The 13525-nt window shown below is 40.7% G+C and overlaps 1 pseudogene across 1 annotated transcript in view; it reads right to left on the bottom strand.

Annotated features, from left to right (window-relative positions):
• LOC308641566 (heat shock factor-binding protein 1-like) overlaps positions 1-12623 on the bottom strand; it is a 145090-nt pseudogene extending 132467 nt beyond the window's left edge. Inside the window, exon 1 of the transcript in view lies at positions 12488-12623. The product of the transcript in view is annotated as a heat shock factor-binding protein 1-like (transcript). The remainder of the gene's footprint in view (positions 1-12487) is intronic.
• Positions 12624-13525: the final 902 nt, after the last annotated feature.

The following is a 13525-nucleotide window of genomic DNA, read 5'->3' as shown; positions in this document are numbered from 1 at the left end:
TATTCTTGTGCACTGGCCATTCAGAGCCCAGATAAGGTGCCAGTACCAGTGAAGAAGTAAGGAATGTTCTAGGCTCCACGCTGCCCATTGGAGCAATGACCTCATCATTTGGTTTGGATGGATTTTTCACTATATAATATTTTTGTCTTTTACCTGGAGTGGTTTGGTTTGGTTTTGGAATAGGTATTGCATTAGTTCAAAACTTAATTAACTCAAAAAGATATTCAGAGAAGTCTCACTTCATTGCCAGTTATTGTCCTCTCTCTCTCTCTCTCTCTCTCTCTCTCTCTCTCTCTCTCTCTCTCTCTCTCTCTTCTCTCTCTCTCTCTCTCTCTCTCTCTCACACACACACACACACACACACACACACACACAGCTAATCAATTCATTGGTATCTTGTATAGTCTTTCCCAGAGTGTTTTTAATTCCAAGAAAACAAATATAAACATTTACTTATTTATTTATTTTCTCTTTAATTTATGGGAAAGGTAGCATATTATACATACTTTGCTGCACCTAGAGTTTCTTCACTTAATATATTGGAAATCATTTACTAGAGAGCATTTTCATTCTTTTTTATAGCTGTGTAATATTCAACTGTAGAGAAGTACCATAATTTACTTAATTATTCTCCACTTGGTAGATATGTGGACAAATTCCAAATATTTGCTATTTTAAATCACTGGCAATTTATAAATTGTGTGCATGTTATTGTACAAGTGTGCAAGGCAAATCCTTAAGGGTGCTATTGCTGGGTCAAAGGTTACATGCCTTTGTAATTTTGACATATACTGCCAAAATGCTCTCCAATTTTACCTGTCAACATTAATGTAAGAGACTTCTATTTCCCACAGATGTATCAGCATTGGGTGTTGTTACACTTTTGAATTTTTTCCAATCTGATCAATGAAAATGGTATCTCAGGGTAGCTTTAATTTTTGCATTGCTCTTATCAGAAATTAGATTGAATATATCTTTTATATTGTCAGGGGCCACTTCTGCTTTCTGTCGTATGAACTATCAATTCACACCCTTTACTTGCTTTTCTGATGGGTTTTTAGTCTTTTGCTGATTGGTATGTGTGAGCTTTTTCTCAATGAGGAAGATCCACCATTTTCTATGAGATGGGCTGCAAATGTTTGTTTATTATATTTGCGAACGTGTTTTGCCATGCAGAATTTTTCGTATCGTTTGACTTACCAACCTTTGGTTTTGTGATTTATGAAATTTGAATGATAGAAACACATTACTCCATCCCAAGTTTATAAAGGTTTTGACAAGAAATCCTCAAAAGTTTTCATCTATGACTTTTATGGATTTCTTTAAAGGTTTGACCTTTGGCTCCTTGGAGTTGTTCTTCATTTTCCTTACTCAGAGAAGGCGATTCCTGTGTCTTCCCTCTCCATCCCACCACTCTCCATATCCCCTTGGCCCTGGCCCTCTGTAGACATGACAACAGCTGCCAGAAATGTAGACTTCAGGAAAGGGCAGTGAGCCTCCAGCCCTCCCAGACTGATCAGGATCTCCACACGAATCTGAGCCGTCTGGGATGAAACGGGGTTTGGGGCAATTGAAGGGGACAACTGAAAGGAACCCAATGATGGTGACCCCAACGATGGTTACCTCAGTCACTTAAAATTCTTGGAAGCACTGGACAGAGGCACTTGGGAAGGGAGAAAAACGGACTTAAAAAAGCAATTTCAGGGTTTCAACATGTGTTCTTCATCGGTAGAATTCAGGATGAGGATTTGGAGGACCCCGTGGGAGTATCCTTTTACTACTCTCCCCTAATCCTCTCCAAATCGCCTGGGCTCTACAGCTGTTGGTTAGCCAGATAAACTATTTGTTCAATTATTCTTGGCCAGGATGGGGCGGCTCGCCTCAAAGGCTTTGGGCTTCATAATTCGGGCTACTTCAATCGGCCGGGGGCCCCCCCAGGGCTGCCTACAGGAGACAGGGCCTGTTTGAAGATAGCAGCGCTGTACCAAGTCTTCCCCTTCACCCCCTTTTCATCTCCACCCAGACGGGGCTGGTGCGGCTGACACCTCCCCATGGACTCTTATGTCGGGGAACAGAGTTAGCTACGGGAACCATGCCAAAGCAGAGAATCAAGGCGATAAAATAATTACAAATGAAAGGGAGATTAGCAGGCACTGTCGGGACAAATGCTTCCAGAATGGTTCCTGAAATCTCAGGCGGCGGTTCTCAAAGGAGACATGGCTGCAGCTGCTGTCTCCATGGTGATGGGGCAACAGATGCCCAGCTGGGAGCACTCTCTGCCCATGTCAGCCAACAAAGCACCAGCCCCGGGAAGGAGATGACAGACTGGGTCACCTTTGCATCATGGAAATGGACTGATCATTAACACAATTTTATTTTCTTCATTTGTCTGCTCTCCCTCCCCCTCCCCTTGGCTTCAGCCAAGTCCCACTAATAAATGGTTGACAGCTGCTGAGAAATGGGTCCAGTCTGGCAGTTGCTCTGAGAAATATTCTCCTTGGAGTTTTGATGCCGCATGCTGCTGGAAAGTCCTGAGCAGTGTTCTGGTATGTTCTCTCTGTAGCTAAGTTCTCATCTCAATAAGCACCAGTTTATTCACTTTCTCTCAAAATTTGATTTCAGTTTCCTGTGACATCCCTAGGCCACAGTAACAAGTAACTTGCGATAACCACACTCCACTTCTCCTCCAAAATCTCCATCACTTTCCTAAGACCATCTCCAAGAAACAAAATCTAACAGCAGTGGGATTGCCATGTAATCAGCATGAGCTTCGTGCTTCCAGAGAAATGGTCACTCCTAAGCATTTTCTATATTTAAGAAACTCTGGAATCACTATGAATAGTGTCTCTCTATCTAACATGATATAAAATCTGAGACTCTTCATATTTCACACCAAGTTTGGGCATATTCTCTGGGGTGCTTTTCCAGGTATCTCAGTTCAGGGTAGGAAGAGATGTTTTCTAAACATGTATCAAATAGCCTGTCTTGAAATAATTCATTCATTATATAGTTAGAGAATGATCATCCCTAATCCAAAAATCCAAAATCTGAAATGCTCCATAATCTAAAACTTTCTGAGCACAGGACACAATCAAAAGACAGGTGAACAAAAATAGTGAGTAAAATTACTTTTAGGCTATGTGTATCAGGTGTATGTGAAACAAATGAACTTAATGTTTAGATTTGTGTCCCATTCCCAAGATATTTGATTATGCATATGCAAATATTCCAAAAACCAGTAATATCTGAAATGCAATCACTTCTGGTCACAAGTATTTTGGATAAGGGATGCTCAGTCTGTACTGAATTGGAGTCAAAAAAACAGACTCAAATATCTGCTGCACCTACAAAATGCAAAATTAACTACAAACTCCCTGTGAGAAGAAACTACATAACATTTTTGTATTTTTCCAATTTCTAGAAAAATGATCAGTGTAAGATCAAAAGAAGAAAAGGGGAGAAGGAAGGAAGGAAGGAAGGAAGGAAGGAAGGAAGGAAGGAAGGAAGGAAGGAAGGAAGGAAGGGAGGGAAGTTTTGTAAGGCAGAACACTCCAAACTTTTCAAATCATGTGTCTGGAAGGGTTTTTTTATTATTATTTGTTTTAGTTGTAGATGGACACAACACCTTTATTTATTTTTATGTGCTGAGGATCAAACCCAGTGCTTGACGGGTGCAAGGCACATGCTCTACCACTGAGCCACAACCCCAAGCCTGTCTGCATGTTTTTAACATGCATCCCCAAAGCAAGAATGTCTATTTAAATAATATTAACTATTCTCATACTATAATGAGCTTTATAGGAATAGAGACAAACAGGAATTGAAAGGGAGTTAAGTTAAAAATAAGTAGAACTTCTATTTCCTTCTTATGCTGCAATGGATCCTCTTGCCCTTCCCATTTCAGACACCACAGTTTCTACACTCAAGCGGCCTGCAATGTATTTAAGAAGACTTGAAACAAAGAATAACACTGGTGCTGCACAAAAATTAAAATTTAGAGGAGGGGGTGGTCTTCCAGGACATGGGTGTGTTTTACAAAGTCACGTACTCCACTGAAATAGAATACCAACGTTTATAGTTTTGTGCCTATGTGCATTTTTGTAAGGAAAGTCCAAAGCTTTCATGTAATCCTCAAATGAATCTGGAACAAAAATTAGAGAATAATTGGATGAAAGGGAGAAAAAGAACACAAAGAGCTAAAGGAGATACACAGGCATTCTGTTCACGGTTGTCCTGCTTTTGCAGACAGAACAATCTGGAATGGATGAAATACTGTCCCAAACACTAACCAGGGAAATGGAGCCATTTCCAAGGACTAATGTTTCATCTCTGAGTTACTGCTTTTTTCCAACTTCTTTTAGCAGTAGCCACCTTTGAAATGAAATCTTGTGTGGACTCACATACATAAAAATAGATCCCAGTGAAGATGCTCTGGGTGAGGAGCACATCCCAAGTAGTGCTTCCCCTCCTCACGTCCGACGTCAACATGTCCTCACTGGGCTGGAGGTCATGGGAATCCCGGTTTTTGAGCCCGTGATATGATGGAGAGGGTATATATTTCCTTAATACATGTCCTCTCCACTCTGAATATGAACTATTCAAAATCACCCCTCAGCTTCAGCTTCTATCTTTAGCTATTTTTCTCCTTTTGTTTCCTTAACAAAGTCCCCATTAGTGGTATCCTCTGATTTTTCTCACCAAATGTGGTCCAAGATCCACCCTTACCTGGCTTGCTTGCAAAAGATGCACATTCCTGAGCTTCCTTCCAGACCCACGGACTCAGAACCACTGTGCATGAGCTCCTACCACATGCGGCTTTGACAAGCTCTTGGATGACTCCAGGAGCCCTTAAGTTTGGAATCTACGGAGACCTTTGCCACAGAGCCATACTCAGCCAGCAACTTCCCATCAGAGAGGCTTTAACTAACCAAGGGTCATCAGAATTGACTCCACTTTGCTTGAGCCTACCCAAAAGCTAAAGATAGAGCCAGGAGGAGATGAAAATTCCAGGGCTGTGTGTCCATGACTCCGAGGTGAACAATAACTGGGTGTCTTCTGAGGTGACAATCCTCTTTCTCCGGTCTGGATGCACAGTGACAGGCATTTTTCTTTTAGGCTCTGGTTAAATATAGTGCCTAATGCTTTGCAGACTTCAGCTTGGAGGAGTGGAATTTACTGGCCTGGAAGTCAGTCTCTTGTAGCCATGGTGCAAGCAGACATCACAGACCTGGGAAGAGAGGGTAAGCCCATTTGTCTGGGGGGTATTTATTCCATGGAGAGAGGTAGCCCCTGAACTTTGTGCATTTTTCCTGCAGTTAAAAAGGTAGCAGTGGACTAAGTCTTGCATACTCTGCCTGAAAACTAGAATCACGAGAATTTCCCAGAGCTAAGTGGTGGGAGTTGTTTTTACCATATTGATACAGAAGCAAGGACAATTCAGAGCTATAAATGGCAGGATGCAAAATCATAAAAGCAGTTCTCTATATTCTGCCTCCTTTTGGACCCAAATCAAGTTCTGCTTCTGTCATGAAGCTACTCCAGCTCACTGCATTTTCCCCCTCTTCTCCTATGACACTTCTATGCAGTGGCATATATCTCAGTGCTCACTCATTCTTTATTTTTAGTATTTAGCTTCTGTCTCCACATCTCTGGGTCACAAACTCCTTGAGAGCACAGACCACACCTCATCTCCCTCAATACCTCCCTTGGTACCGGTCAGTATTGGGTACCTGAGCACTAGTGCATGTCTTTTGGCATGAACCCAGACCACATCAAAGAAAGAGATCTGGGAATGGAGAAGGCAGTGATAACAATGGCTGAGTACTGAGTGTGCTCTGTAGGCATTTAGCCCGTGTTAGTCTATTTCACCTTCACAACACCCATTTGAAGTGACCCCCTCCCATTACAGAAGGGCCAATTTACTCACAAAGGAGTGAAGTGAAATGCCTGAGATTACAGAGGTAACACAGCCACTAAGAAGTAATGCCAGGATTTGAACCCAGGGAGACTGGCTGCAGAACCCATGCTGTGCCGTGTGGCCTAACACTGCAGAAGGAAAGCTGTCCCCATAGACGTGTGGGAAATAATGAGCTCAGAGAACTAGAGGGGAGCTTATGCTTCCCAGAAAAAAAGACAATTGATCCTGGAGTCTTTACCCCAACTTGACTTGAAATGACCAACTCAGGCATGGTCTCCCCAGCAGAAGGACAGTAGGCCTTTTCCAGGTTCATGGCTCTCCTCTAGCTACTGACAAGTTCATCCAAGGCACAGCACCAGCAGCAGCCTCTCCCACCTCTCAGAGATCCACCCTGCTCTGCATGGATGAGGGAAGAGGCATTGGGAGGAAAAAGTGGCACTTGCCAATGGAGAGTAACCCCTAATCAGAGAGCTTGGGCAGGTGCTGAGGGTTGGGGGTGACACCAACCCAAACTGGCAAGAGACCACTCACTGCCTTACAAAGGCAACCTCCAAACTCAAAACAATTCTTTACTCCCCCTCCAAGACTTTCCTGAAACCTCTTCATGCTAAATAATGAGATTATTTGATGTCCCTGAGTCCCACCCTAGTTGGCCATGTCCAAGCCACTAGAGATACTCCCAAGTACTCCCTTGGTACTTCCAGGGACCAAGTAGTATCTAAGATCTTAAAGAAGGGACTTTAAATTGACCAAATTATGTTGTGTGCATGCACAAATATGTAACAGCAAATTCCACTATTATGTATAATTATAATGCATCAATAAATGTTTTAATTTAAAGAAAAAGGAAAAAAAAGAAAGGAGCTTGCAACATGTAGCCTGGGAGAAAACTTTCAACAGGAAGAGGGAAAAGCCCCTCTTTTAAAAACAGTGATGATTTAAAGAATCTCATATATGAAGTAAAATCTCATATATGAACTTATGGTTCTGGTAAGCATTTAAAATGCAATATATTCATAGATAGATAGAAAAAAATTTTAAAAGCATCAGACAAATTGTTTGATGCTTATAAAATATCGGTATGGTTCCAAGAGACATGGGGCTGGGTTTAGTTTTTTGGAAATCTCTTCATTATGTAAAGTCTTCCTGAATGCAAAGTGAAACCTGCTTTTAACCTTTATTCATTGATTTAGCAAATATATATCTAGTGTCTAAGGTATGCTGGGCTCTGGTCCTTGAACTTTGTGTTAGAGACATTTAAAGGTGAATATGTTCTCAATGAGAGAAGATTTCATAAAAGAGAGATAAGTAAACAAATAACCTTCAGTGAAAGTTTTAGATTTGGGGACTGATGTCCACAATGGGAATCCATCGTGAAGGCCTCAAGCGGGAATGTTAGATGGAACAAGGGGCTCAAGAGACATTGTGAAGGAGGCATTTATTTGCAAATTTTGAAGGAGGTGGATATTTACCAAGCATAAATCACAGGAACTGCAAGAATCCAGAACTGCAAGAACTTCAAGCCAGGCTAAAGATGGAGAAAACAGGGAAAATTAATAGTGCAGGAGTCTGGCCCTGGAGTTCAAGGGTTATTCCATTAGTTTAGTTCTTATAACCAAGGACTTGGAGTCACAGTCCTTTCTTTGGACTGAATGATCTGGAATGCTTCAAGGGAAGAAAGAAGGCATGGAGACTCACAGAGGGAAAGCCTGTCCATGCCAGAACACAATCCTCAGAGACAGTCAGGCCTGAGACAGGATAGAATGTGGAGCCTGCTTCCACCACCCACAGGAAGGACAGAGGGGGCTGCTCTTGTCTGTGCATCACACCTAATTTTGCCTAAAGTTTAGGGATTTTTCTTCCTTCATTTCTACCTGTGGTACCGGTGGTGCCTTGAGCAATGTTTTTTTTACCCCACAAATATTAACTGTCCACAAATCTGGTCATTTTTCATGTGATCTCTTTTGGATGGTAGAGCATATATCTTCCTGAATTCATTCTAAATGGTTGGACAGACATCCTGAACTGAGGTAGTGAAATAGAATAGTTGCTACTATTGATTGTATGTCAACTAATAGCCAGGCACCATACTCGTGGCCTTCTTCTTCTTCTTCTTCTTGTTTTTTTTAAGGCAATGACTGCATCTTTTTTTTTAATCTTTATTTTATTTATTTGTTTTTATGTGGTGCTGAGGATCAAACCCAGCCCATGATGGCCTTCTTTTTATTATTTTTATTGAGACACAATATTTATATATCTTTATGGGGTACCTATGGTAACCAAGTACATGTACACAATGTGCAATAAATCAGGGTAAAAAGCATCTACATTTCTACAAATATTAGTCATTTTTATCTGCTGGGAATTTCATATTTTTGTATCATTTGGAGATGTATCATAGGTTGTTTTCACCTACAGTTAGTTACCTACTCTGCTAAAGAAAAAACAGAAGTAATCCCTCCACTGTATGATTGACACTCCCTCTTGAACTTCTTTTCATTCCTCTTCCTCCCTGCCCTTCCCAGTCTCTAGTGATCACTATTACCCTCTATTATTCTACTAGATTGGCTTATTGGTTTTCACAAATGTGTATTCATGGAATATATATCTCATGGCAGGTCAGAGCTTCAGACTCAAGTGTGTTTGAATGGTCGTCTCCACCCCCTCCACATCCCTAGCTGGCAGTGGGACACAAAGAGGGCACCAAAAAAAAAATTACATGCCTAAGGAGTGAATTCAGTGGATGTCATGTTCTTTCCCTTTCAGGTCTTCTGACATCAACCCTGGAAATGAAGGAAAGACTCAAGTAAGATACCATTTTCTAGAAGGAAATCCTACCATGCAGGACAGCATGAGTGAGGCAGCCAAAGAAGGACACACACTGTGTGATTCCACTTGCTTGAAGCATCTGCAATAGTCAAACCCACAGAAGCAAAAAACAGAACATGGGTTGCCAGAGGACGGGGAGAAGGACAAGCGGGGACTCGTTACTCAGTAGGTGTTGAACTACAGTTACACAAGATAGTAAGTTCTAGAGATCTGCCTATAAAGCCTAGAGTTCAAAATATGGTTTTGTGCACTTAAAAATTTATTAAGAGAGTGGATCTCATGTAAAGTGTTTTTACCACAAAGAAAAAGAAAAGAAAGAAAGAAACACAAGGAAACTGTGGGAGTTGTTGGATGTGTCTATTACCTTGACTGAGGGGATGGTATCATGGACAGATGCATATGTTGAAACTCATCAAGTTGTATATGTTAAATATGTGCAATTTTGTATATCAATTATATCTCAATAAAGCTGTTCAAAAGGTAACATTTTCTTAGTTTTATTTCCATCCCAAAGTTCCTTCACTCCTTCTGTAACATTCAAATTGGTGCAACCCCTACCACATTCACACCCATTCACATTTGATATTGGATTTTCCCTCTTCCCTCTTGCCCCTACCTGAGAGGGGTGAACTTCCTAGTCAAAAACCTGTGGAGGTGAACAAATGACCCTTGCTACTCCCTGAAGTTCCTGACTCTCAGCCAGAATGACGAGGAGATCAGATGTGGCTCAGCCTCAGAATTCTTTTCTCTGCCCGGGGCCAGCTGGAGAAGAAAGTGTGGGCAAGAATGTTCTAGATTCGGCATCCACTGCTAAGGCTTCCAGCATCTCCTGAAGCCTCCTGTGAGTGGAACCACACAGTCTGATCTTTCTGCTTCCGGCTGACTGCACTCAGCACAATGTTTTCCAGGTTCATCCATCCCAGATGGTTTGCCAACGACATTTGAATCTGTGCTGTGATGGCATGTCCATCAAATACAGTTTTGTGTCTCAATAGCAGTCTTCTGCTGACAGACAAAAGCCAGGGTGGAGCCAGGATGCCCCTAGCCACCATTGTGCTTAGCTCGTCCAGAACTCTCCTCACACCTCCGCTTTTTCAAAACCTGGCATCCTCTCACCTTTCAGATTGGTAAGAGCCTAAGAAGCTGTTGTGAAATTATCTTGAACCTGGGTTGTGTGGGATCAAAAAAATATCCCAGAAGACCAGCGGGATGGAGGAAAGGAGAGGAATTTTCCCCAGTGGATGGCTGAGTCCATGAATGTGGAACCCATGAATGCAGAGAAACAATTTGTGTGTATGTGTGTGTGCACACATGATCATCTGTTTAGAAAATCCCCAGGAAGGCTTGGGCAGGAGGATCACAAGTTCAAGGCCCATCGGGTATATATATATATATATATATATATATATATATATATATATATATGTAAATATACATATATATAGTCTGTGTAGACAATCCATAGAAGTCTATAAAAACTATTTATATTTATATATACATTTATATTTATATTTGAATAGATTCTTCTTTGGAGAACTCTAATATATAAGTATATGGAAATATAACTGCTTTTGTGTGTTTTGACTTTATACCCTGCCACCTTGTTAAATTCTAACAGAGTTCTAACAGGTTTTTGCAGAGTCTTGAAGATTTTCTTGTGTGTGTGTATAGGGGACAAGGGTACTGGGGATTGAACCCAGGGGCACTCTATCACTGAGCTACACCCCTGCTTGGTGCCACATAGGCTTGGGGGTGGGGGTCCTGCACAGCCTAACTTTTCCAAGAAAACTGAGTATGAGATGCAGAAGGAGTCTCGGGGACTGAACTTGTTAAAGAAAACTATCCTGTGAACATAGGACCCCTCATTGTTTGTAAGCACAAGGCAATGGGACTTCAGTGTCCCACCTAGAGGAGAGGCATTTGCTGAAACTGATTCCCTGGTTGTGCCAGCCATGGGGAATCAAGAGAATCCCTTTCAGTAGCATTTCTTCAGGAGCAACACAGCGCCCCCTGGTGGCCTCATGGGTGTGGCTGTAGTACAATAGTGTGTGAACATTGCCACCTGCCGGGCACTCTATTGATATGCAGCTTTGCCAACAAATTTTCAGCAGGTATGTTTTTTGGTTCCCAAGTTTTATTCAAGAACTTTTTTCTTTTTACATTCCTGTAGGTACTTTTAATTGTCTAGTTTAAGCAGTAATGAACCTATTGGAAGTATATTTGTAAAATGAAAAAAGAAAGTGAAAATAAAAGGTTTCATTTACTGGAAATATAGGGATCAAAGAAAATGGATAGCAATTATTTCAATAATATGTGCTGCAAATGGCCAACATATATATAAATAAAGTTCCACATCTCTAGCAATCAAAGAAATACAGATCTAAACTACACTAAGATTTCATCTCATTCCAGTCAGAATGGCAATGATCAAGAATGCAAATAATAATAAATTCTGGTGAGGATGTGGGAGGAAATGTACACTCAGAACATTGTTCATTAGACTAAAAATTAGTACAGCCACTTTGGAAAGCAGTGTGTAGATTCCCCAAAATGCTAGGAACTCAACCACCATGTGATCTAGCTATCCCATTCCTCAGTATTTATCCAAAAATACTAAAGTCAGCATGGTATGGCAATACAGCCACTATAATGTTTATAGCAGCACAATTCAAAATAGCTAACTATGGAATCAACCCAGATGCACATTAATAGATGAATGGATCAAGAAATGAAGTTTCACTCAGCCATAAAAACGATGACATTATGGCATTTTCCAATAAGTGGATGGAAATAGAGAACATGCTAAGTGAGATAAGCCAGACCCAGAAAATCAAGGGTCAAATGTTTTCTCTCATATGTGAAAGCTAAAGCAAAATAAGAGAAACAAGGCAGTGGGCGAAGGGATTGGACATCATAAATATATAGGGAAGATCAGTGGAGCAGAAGGAGGAGAATGAAAGAGAGGGAGGGAGGGAGGGAGGGAAAAAATATGGAAAGAGTCGAACAGAATCATGTTATATGCATATATAAATGTACCAAAGGGAATTTCACCTTTATGTATAGGTAGAAAGTACCAATAAAAACAAATAAATAAAGGTATGAAAGTAAGATCAGTAGAGGAGGAAGAAAAGGGGGAAGGAGAAGGAGAGGGAAAAGGAGGGTAAATTGAAATCCAATTCCTTGTATGTATAATTTTGTCAAAAGGAACCCAAATACTATGCATAATTATAAAGCTCTAATTAAAAATGTGCTGTTTATCTGTACTGAAGTATGAACATAAGGCAAATGTCACAGTGGGAGAGGCATGAATTTTAGAATCACACAACTGAGATCACATGCCTACTGGCTTTGTGAGCTTGGGAAAAGTTACTTAATATCTCTAAGCATCTGTTTTCCCTAATATAGAAGGGAGGTACACTTATCTTGCAGTATTGTAGGAAAGGTTAGATGAAATAACATGCATAATATAAAAATGAAATGCATATTAAATAAATCAGATATGCATAATACATAATCTTTAGGTAGAACATAAAATTTCATATAATTTTTTTTTCTAATTGAATTATGAAATATTTCTGACCTGGACCTAGCAAATGAAAAGATGGAATCACTCATATATTTTTAAAATAGTCTGTATTTTCTTTTCTCTATAGTGGTTGATTCTGATCCTTCTCCAAAAGATAATTTGGCTTTGGCACAAGGCTGAGGTAGAGAATTCTGCCAAATTGAGACTCCACTAACATTGAGTGATGATCTTCAGCGTGCCAGACACTTTCAAAGACGCTCTTTCATTGTCACCAGTGAAATCTAAAGCTTCAGGATCCATCCCCTTTCCACCAGAAAACATTTTGCCAAGAACAGGAGAACCTTCTTCCATAGCTACTTGATCACTGTCCAGATTACTCAGAAAAGCCCCACACGGGGAAGCGCCCCAGAGAATAAAAAGGACAAACAGCTAAGCACAACAATGTGGGTGAATCCCAAGTCTGAGAAAAAAAAAATAGGGAAAAAATGCATATATCGTATTTTTATGATGTTCTAGAATAAGAAAATCTAATCTATGTTGGTAGAAGTCAGAATAGTTGTTAGCACTGCTTAGGAGGTGGAAACTGCCTACAAAGGGACGATAGGAAATGTGGGTGAGGGAAATGTCCTTGATCTCAGTCTAGGTGATGGTCACACCAGCATAATGGGCAGAGGTGCGTCACAGCCCATTAGCACCACCAAGAGAGGCAATGGTCAAATTCTCAGAACTTTGCAAATCAGATGGCATCACATTGGCAGCATGAAATCCATCGTGGTGGAAGTGTTTGTACCCTGGAAGTTGGCAATCAGTACAAAGCCAGGCTTGTTTTTTTTTTAAATCCCACCAGAAAAAAACAGTTGTTTAACATTTATGAATATACCACTGCCTACATCCACCAAACTCACCAAACTGTATTTTGAAGATCTAGGTATTATACTAGATAAAAATTATATCTCAAATCATTATACCTCACCACTGTCACAGTGTGCAGAACACAACCAGAAAGAATGCTGATCAATCAGTTGAGAGAGAAAGATTGTTAATGGTCTTTTCTGGGAATGAAAATCAAAATGTAAGCCTTGCTGTCCAGCCCTAACGCATCTAAAGCAAGAAACTGTGTGGACTCTCTCTCCTCCAGCAAGGAGATCCACAGAACAGAGTAGAGGAGAGTGTGGCCACAGAGTCACTAATCAAGACTTCGGGAGACCAAGCAGGAAGCGGGTCTGATTTTATTGTGCAGTTACCATGTATAT

The sequence above is a fragment of the Spermophilus citellus genome, assembly GCF_964194105.1.
Source record: "Spermophilus citellus genome assembly, chromosome: 2".
Taxonomy (NCBI): Eukaryota; Metazoa; Chordata; class Mammalia; order Rodentia; family Sciuridae; genus Spermophilus; species Spermophilus citellus.
This window is presented reverse-complemented; position numbering and strand designations above follow the sequence as displayed.